Source organism: Salvelinus alpinus, chromosome 12 (assembly GCF_045679555.1).
Source record: "Salvelinus alpinus chromosome 12, SLU_Salpinus.1, whole genome shotgun sequence".
In the NCBI taxonomy this organism is placed as follows: domain Eukaryota; kingdom Metazoa; phylum Chordata; class Actinopteri; order Salmoniformes; family Salmonidae; genus Salvelinus; species Salvelinus alpinus.
In genome coordinates, this window is record NC_092097.1 from 62,302,485 (window position 1) to 62,312,073 (window position 9,589).

A 9,589-nucleotide genomic window follows, 5' to 3' on the forward strand; every position below is an offset into this window, starting at 1 on the left:
CACTATAAAGGGATCCTGCACATACACAGTGTGACTCCCCCATGACACTATAAAGGGATCCTGCACATACTAATAGAATGACTAGAGAGGACAAAACCCCGCTGAACACACCCAATGTCTGTCAGTCGAGTATCTTCTATAGGCTCTATTTCTACGCCTGGCATATAGGAATAGAATGACTAAGGATATGAAAAGACCAATGCTGAGTTAGGCCCCTTCTATATATTATATTCCTATGGCCCGGGGGCTGCTCTTTCAACAGCAGTTGACAGTACTATTAAACAGTGATTACATTACATGATGAAGACATTAATGGCATTACATACTCTGAGTGCACACACACACACACACACACACACACACACACACACACACACACACACACACACACACACACACACACACACACACACACACACACACACACACACACACAGACGATGTCATGACCACCGTTACATACTGAGTGCACGTGCACACACACGCACACACACACACACACACACACACACACACACACACACACACACACACACACACACACACACGCACAGACGATGTCATGACCACCGTTACATACTGAGTGCTTCTCCTAATGCTGTGGAATCCTAATGGAGGTCCCTGTTGAGGCATGATTTATTCAACTCCACACGGTTCTCCCACGTCTCTAATGGCACCCTATTCCCTACATAGTGCACCCTATTAAACCCCTATGAGCCCTAGTGCACTAATGTAGGGAATAGGGTGGTATTTGAGATGCATCAGGATCAGGTTCACTTTGTCAAGGGCACTTACTGCATTACATTAGCACCTGAACAGGATGTAATGGAACCGTTTTACCCAGATAGATCCTCTCTTGTCTTCTACAGTATCTATTATCTAGCAGAGAACATGTCTTGCCGTTCCTGGTGGGATAGACAGACAGACGGACAGACGGACAGACGGACGGACGGACGGATGGATAGGCTCTCTGTCCACGGCTCTTCACATCCACCCATTAGTTTGTGCTGTCTTGTCAACTCCTACAATGGTGCTGTCTTGTCAACTCCTAAAATGGTGCTGTCTTGTCAACTCCTAAAATGGTGCTGTCTTGTCAACTCCTACAATGGTGCTGTCTTGTCAACTCCTACGGTGGTGTTGTCTTGTCAACTCCTACAATGGTGCTGTCTTGTCAACTCCTACAATGGTGCTGTCTTGTCAACTCCTAAAATGGTGCTGTCTTGTCAACTCCTACGATTGTGCTGTCTTGTCAACTCCTAAAATGGTGCTGTCTTGTCAACTCCTACAATGGTGCTGTCTTGTCAACTCCTACAATGGTGCTGTCTTGTCAACTCCTAAAATGGTGCTGTCTTGTCAACTCCTACAATGGTGCTGTCTTGTCAACTCCTAAAATGGTGCTGTCTTGTCAACTCCTACAATGGTGCTGTCTTGTCAACTCCAACAATGGTGCTGTCTTGTCAACTCCTACAATGGTGCTGTCTTGTCAACTCCTACAAGTGTGCTGTCTTGTCAACTCCTAAAATGGTGCTGTCTTGTCAACTCCTACAAGTGTGCTGTCTTGTCAACTCCTAAAATGGTGCTGTCTTGCCAACTCCTACGGTTGTCAGATCTTAATTTGACCCAGCGGTTTCCTGTTTGCTTATGGCCGTGTACAGCTCATTGAGTGGGGTGTTAGTTACAGCGTCGGTTTGCGGTGGTAAATAGACAGCTACGAAACTCTCTTGGTAAATCGTATGGTCTACAGCTTGTCATGAGATACTCTACCTCATTCGAGCAAAATCTTGAGGCTTCCTTACTATTAGATTTCGTGCACCAGGTGAATCCAGGTGAAAGCTATGATCCTTTATGGATAATTTTTATTTTATTTTTTTATCACTATCACTTTTTAAATCCACTTCAATTACTTCTTTCAGAAAGTATTCTCACCTAATTTAGTTGTGTATTAAATATTTAACAAATTTAGATTTTTTGGGGGGGGGTCACTGGTCTACACACAATACCCCATAATGTCAAAGTGTAATTATGGTTTTAAAAGAAAAAAAAACGTTTTTATTAAAAATGAAAAGTTGAAATGTCTTGAGTCAATAAGTATTCAACCCCTTTGTTATGGTAAACCTAAATACGTTCAGGAGTAAAAATGTGCTTACCATGTCACATTAATAAGTTGCATGGACTCTGTGTACAATAATAGTGTTTAACATGATTTTTGAATGACTACCTCATCTCTGTACCCCACACATACAATTATCTGTAAGGTCCTTCAGTCGAGCAGTGAATTTCAAACACAGATTCAACCACAAACACACAGGGAGGTTTTCCAATACCTTGCAAATAAGGGAACCTATTGGTAGATGTGAGAAAATAAAAAAAAGTAGACATTGAATATCCCTTTGAGCATGGTGAAGTTATTAATTACACTTTAGATAGTGTATCAATACACCCAGTCACTACAAAGATACAGGTGTTCTTCCTAACTCAGTTGCTGGAGAGGAAGGAAACTGCTCAGGGATCTTACCATGAGGACAATGGTGACTTTAAAATAGTTACAGCGTTTAATGGCTGTGATAGGAGAACACTGAGGATGAATCAACAACATTGTAGTTACTCCACAATTTTAAACTAAATGACAGTGAACAAAAAAGCTTGTACAGAATAGAAATATTTCAAAACATGAATCAGGTTTGAAAAAAGGCAGTAAAGTAATACTGAAAAAAATAAAAAAAATAAAGAAATCACTGAGTAACTTTCATATTTTCAAGTATAATGGGGTTGCATCATTTAATGGGTATGCTTGTAATCGTTAAGGACTGTGTGTGGTTTGTTGTCCTGCAGACTTAGTCAGGTGTCAAAACTGCAGTCATCTACATTCATCCACCCTCTGCCGGGACGCTACCAGTGACAATGTGCATATAGCACAGCACAGATAGAAACAAAATGGAGCATCACAATCACTCTCATGTACCTACAGAACCACTGGCCACCAACTTCCCTCAGCTCTGCTCTGTGCCAATTGAAAGACTTCTAAAGTCCCCATTAGCCTTTAAGTCAACTACAGAAATCCTCTGGGGAAACAGCCAGTAGATCTTTAATTAAACAACAGCAGAGACTCCTGAGGGCAGACACTGAGAGTTTATTTCTCTTTATAACTGCAGACGGTTCAGTTGATATGGTGCCTTTCTTTGGACATAATCTCTTTTTAAGTTCAGTTTTTTTTTCGGAGAGTTTTGTTGTTACTCTTTTACATTATCACTCTACATTTCCAGAACGACTTTTGTTCGTTTTCTCAACAAATAACTAGCCGTGTAGCTAGTAGTAGAAAAAATACATGGGAAAAACCCAGCTAGCTGTTTCTTACACTCTTGAGCAAAGGAAAATCCTGCCGCTGGAGTGGAAAGAGACCCTGAGAATAAATAACTAGCTAATGCTGGGCCTCCCGGGTGGCGCAGTGGTCTAGGGCACTGCATCGCAGTGCTAGCTGCGCCACCAGAGTCTCTGTCGCAGCCGGCCGGGAGGTCCGTGGGGCGACGCACAATTGGCCTAGCGTCGTCCGGGTTAGGGAGGGTTTGGCCGGTAGGGATATCCTTGTCTCATCGCGCTCCAGCGACTCCTGTGGCGGGCCGGGCGCAGTGCGCGCTAACCAAGGGGGCCAGGTACACGGTGTTTCCTCCGACACATTGGTGCGGCTGGCTTCCGGGTTGGAGGCGCGCTGTGTTAAGAAGCAGTGCGGCTTGGTTGGGTTGTGCTTCGGAGGACGCGTGGCTTTCGACCTTCGTCTCTCCCGAGCCCGTACGGGAGTTGTAGCGATGAGACAAGATAGTAATTACTAGCGATTGGATACCACGAAAATTGGGGAGAAAACGGGATAAAAAAATAAAATAAAAAATTAAAATTAAAAACTAGCTAATGCTAATGCTAGAGGGAGAGAACAGCTTAGAACGGCTAGCACAGCCATTAGCCAACCTGATATTATCGACCAAAGCATGCAGACCACCTGGGCTCAAATACAGGTTCAAACAATCCTTCAAGTAGTTTGATTTCCTGTTTGAGTGCCAGGCGGGCAGGGTTTGGGGATTTTCTGTTGGTTCCATTAGGATGAAGGATTTGAAATAATTTCCAATAGTATTTGAACGAGCCGAGCTGGGCATGGGACTGGGGGACAGGGGGAGTGGGGGACAGGGGGATAGGGGGAGTGGCGGACAGGGGGACTGGGGGAGTGGGGGACAGGGGGAGTGGGGGACAGGGGGATAGGGGGACTGGCGGACAGCGGGACTGGGGGACAGGGGGACAGGGGGAATGGGGGACAGGGGGAGTGGGGGAGTGGGGGACAGGGGGATAGGGGGACTGGGGGACAGGGGGAGTGGGGGAGTGGGGGACGGGGGGAGTGGGGGACAGGGGGAGTGGCGGACAGGGGGATAGGGGGAGTGGGGGATAGGGGGAGTGGCGGACTGGGGGATAGGGGGAGTGGCGGACAGGGGGACAGGGGGAGTGGGGGCGCAATCTGAGAGTGTGTTAGACACCACAGAGGGTTACCCACCTACAGTCCCTACCCACCTACAGTCCCTACCCACCTACAGTCCCTACCCACCTACAGTTCCTACCCACCTACAGTCCCTACCTTCTACAGTCCCTACCTACCTACAGTCCCTACCCACCTACAGTCCCTACCTACCTACCTACAGTCCATACCTACCTACAGTCCCTACCTACCTACAGTCCATACCTACCTACAGTCCCTACCTACCTACAGTCCCTACCTACCTACCTACAGTACCTACCCACCTACAGTCCCTACCTACCTACAGTCCCTACCCAGCTACAGTCCCTACCTACCCACAGTCCCTACCCACCTACAGTCCCTACAGTCCCTACAGTCCCTACCCACCTACAGTCCCTACCTACCTACAGTCCCTACCTACCTACAGTCCCTACCTAGCTACAGTCCCTACCCACCTACAGTCCCTACCTACCTACAGTCCCTACCCAGCTACAGTCCCTACCTACCTACAGTCCCTACCCACCTACAGTCCCTACCTACCTACAGTCCCTACCTACCTACAGTCCCTACCTAGCTACAGTCCCTACCCACCTACAGTCCCTACCTACCTACAGTCCCTACCCACCTACAGTCCCTACCTACCTACAGTCCCTACCTACCTACAGTCCCTACCCACCTACAGTCCCTACCTACCTACAGTCCCTACCTACCTACAGTCCCTACCCACCTACAGTCCCTACCCACCTACAGTCCCTACCCACCTACAGTCCCTACCCACCTACAGTCCCTACCTACCTACAGTCCCTACCCACCTACAGTCCCTACCCACCTACAGTCCCTACCTACCTACAGTCCCTACCCACCTACAGTCCCTACCTACCTACAGTCCCTACCCATCTACAGTCCCTACCCACCTACAGTCCCTACCCATCTACAGTCCCTACCCACCTACAGTCCCTACCTACCTACAGTCCCTACCTACCTACAGTCCCTACCCACCTACAGTCCCTACCCACCTAGAGTCCCTACCTACCTACAGTCCCTACCCACCTACAGTCCCTACCCACCTACAGTCCCTACCTACCTACCTACAGTCCCTACCCACCTACAGTCCCTACCCACCTACAGTCCCTACCTACCTACAGTCCCTACCTACCTACCTACAGTCCCTACCCACCTACAGTCCCTACCTACCTACAGTCCCTACCTACCTACAGTCCCTACCCACCTACAGTCCCTACCCACCTACAGTCCCTACCCACCTACAGGCCCTACTTACCTATCGTCTGTACAGTCTCTACCTACCTACAGTCCCTACAGTCCCTACCTACATTCCCTACAGTCCATACCTACCTACAGTCCCTACTTACCTACAGTCCCTACTTACCTACAGTCCCTACCTACCTACAGTCCCTACCTACCTACCGTCTGTACAGTCCCTACCTACCTACAGTCCCTACAGTCCATACCTACCTACAGTCCCTACCCACCTACAGTCCCTACAGTCCCTACCTACATTCCCTACAGTCCATACCTACCTACAGTCCCTACTTACCTACAGTCCCTACTTACCTACAGTCCCTACCTACCTACAGTCCCTACCTACCTACCGTCTGTACAGTCCCTACCCACCTACAGTCCCTACAGTCCATACCTACCTACAGTCCATACCCACCTACAATCCTTACAGTCCCTACCTACCTATAGTCCCTACCTACCTACAGTCCCTACCTACCTACAGTCCCTACAGTCCCTACCCACCTACAGTCCCTACAGTCCATACCTACCTACAGTCCCTACCCACCTACAGTCCCTACAGTCCATACCTACCTACAGTCCCTACCTACCTACAGTCCCTACCTACCTACAGTCTCTACCCACCTACTGTCCTTACAGTCCATACCTACCTACAGTCCCTACCTACCTACAGTCCCTACCTACCTACAGTCCCTACCTACCTACAGTCCCTACCTACCTACAGTCCCTACCCACCTACAGTCCCTACCTACCTACAGTCCCTACCTACCTACAGTCCCTACCCACCTACAGTCCCTACAGTCCCTACCCACCTACTGTCCTTACAGTCCATACCTACCTACAGTCCATACCTACCTACAGTCCCTACCTACCTACAGTCCCCACAGTCCCTACCTTTTTCAAATCAAATCAAAGTTTATTTGTCACGTGCGCCGAATACAACAGGTGTAGACCTTACAGTGAAATGCTTACTTACAGGCTCTAACCAATAGTGCAAAAAAGGTATTAGGTGAACAATAGGTAGGTAAAGAAATAAAACAACAGTAAAAAGACAGGCTATATACAGTAGCGAGGCTATAAAAGTAGTGAGGCTACATACAGACACTGGTTAGTCAGGCTGATTGAGGTAGTATGTACATGTAGATATGGTTAAAGTGGCTATGCATATATGATAAACAGAGAGTAGCAGCAGCGTAAAAAGAGGGGTTGGGGGCACACAATGCAAATCGTCCCGGTAACCATTTGATTACCTGTTCAGGAGTCTTTTGGCTTGGGGGTAAAAACTGTTGAAGCCTTTTTGTCCTAGACTTGGCACTCCGGTACCGCTTGCCATGCGGTAGTAGAGAGAACAGTCTGACTGGGGTGGCTGGGGTCTTTGACAATTTTTAGGGCCTTCCTCTGACACCGTCTGGTGTAGAGGTCCTGGATGGCAGGCAGCTTGGCCCCAGTGATGTACTGGGCCGTACGCACTACCCTCTGTAGTGCAGTGATGCAAACAGTCAGGATGCTCTCGATGCTGTAGAACCTTTTGAGGATCTCAGGACCCATGCCAAATCTTTTTAGTTTCCTGAGGGGGAATAGGTTTTGTCATGCACTCTTCACAACTGTCTTGGTGTGTTTGGACCATTCTAGTTTGTTGTTGATGTGGACACCGAGGAACTTGAAGCTCTCAACCTGCTCCACTACAGCCCAGTCGATGAGAATGAGGGCGTGCTCGGTCCTCCTTTTCCTGTAGTCCACAATCATCTCCTTAGTCTTGGTTACGTTGAGGGATAGGTTGTTATTCTGGCACCACCCGGCCAGGTCTCTGACCTCCTCCCTATAGGCTGTCTCATCGTTGTCGGTGATCAGGCCTCCCACTGTTGTGTCGTCTGCAAACTTAATGATGGTGTTGGAGTCGTGCCTGGCCATGCAGTCGTGGGTGAACAGGGAGTACAGGAAGAGACTGAGCACGCACCCTTGTGGAGCTCTAGTGTTAAGGATCAGCGTGGCAGATGTGATGTTACCTACCCTCACCACCTGGGGGCGGCCCGTCAGGAAGTCCAGGATCCAGTTGCAGAGGGAGGTGTTTAGTCCCAGGATCCTTAGCTTAGTGATGAGCTTTGAGGGCACTATGGTGTTGAACGCTGAGCTGTAGTCAATGAGTAGCATTCTCACATAAGTGTTCCTTTTGTCCAGGTGGGAAAGAGTAGTGTGGAGTGCAATAGAGATTGCATCATCTGTGGATCTGTTGGGGCGGTATGCAAATTGAAGTGGGTGTAGGGTTTCTGGGATAATGGTGTTGACGTGAGACATTACCAACCTTTCAAAGCACTTCATGGCTACAGACGTGAGTGCAACGGGTCTACAGCCCTATCTACAGCCAACCTCTTTGGTTGAGTGTTCTCACTAACGGTTCCTGGTGAATCGTCATTGGTTGAGTGTTCTCACTAACGGTTCCTGGTGAATCGTCATTGGTTGATTGTTCTCACTAACGGTTCCTGGTGAATCGTCATTGGTTGAGTGTTCTCACTAACGGTTCCTGGTGAATCGTCATTGGTTGAGTGTTCTCACTAACGGGGTCTGGTGAATCGTCATTGGTTGAGTGTTCTCACTAACGGGGTCTGGTGAATCGTCATTGGTTGAGTGTTCTCACTAACGGTGTCTGGTGAATCATTCTTACCTCTTCTTCTAGGGGTTTGATCATGAGTTAGAAGACGACACACTCTGCAAGTGATTTATCATCGGACACAAACACTCAATCAACCGAACAACTCAACCAACCAACCACTCAACTCAACCAACTCAACCAACCAACCAACCAACCAACCAACCAACCAACCAACCAACCAACCACTCAACCAACCAACCACTCAACCAACCAACCAACCACTCAACCAACCAACCAACCAACCACGAGGTAAGATTTGTGTTATCTGTTGTGTATGAGTGATAGTGAGATGGTGTGTGTGTGTGTGTGTGTGTGTGTGATAGCACCACAGTGTGTACTGGGTGTGATAAGGGCTGGGGGAAGCCTTGTTCTCTGTGAGGTAGTTTATATCACCCCTCCATCGTCTCTCTCTCTCTCTCTCTCTCTCTCTCTCTCTCTCTCTCTCTCTCTCTCTCTCTCTCTCTCTCTCTCATAACTTAAAGAGCTGTGACCCCCCCCCCCCCCCCACCATGTAAAATATGGTCAAGAAGTCTATTTATGCTGAAAAAAATCTCAACTCAACATGTAAAGTGTTGGTAACATGTTTTATGAACTGATATTAAAGAACCCCAAAATTGCTGTAGATTTCCAATACGGATTTATTTCTCTCAAATTTTGTGCACAAATTTGTTTCCGTCCCTGTTAGTGAGCATTTCTCCTTTTGCCAAGATAATCCATCCACCTGACAGGTGTGGCATATCAACAAGCTGATTAAACAGCATTATCATTACACAGGTGCACCTTGTGCTGGGGACAATAAAAGGCCACTAAATGCAGTTTTGTCACAGAACACAATGCCACAGATGTCTCAAGTTTTGAGGGAGCGTTCAAATGGCATGCTGACTGCAGGAATGTCCACCAGAGCTGTTGCCAGAGAATTTAATGTTCATTTCTCTACCATAAGCCGCCTCCAACGTTGTTTTAGAGAATTTGGCAGTACGTCCAACCAGCCTCACAGCCGCAGAACACATGTAACCACGCCAGCCCAGGACCTCCACATCTGGCTTCTTCACCTGTCGTGATCGTCTGAGACCAGCCACCCAGACAGCTGATGAAATTATGGGTTTGCACAACCGAAGAATTTCTGCACAAACTGTCAGAAACCGTCTCAGGGAAGCTCATCTGCATGCTCGTTGTCCTCATCGGGG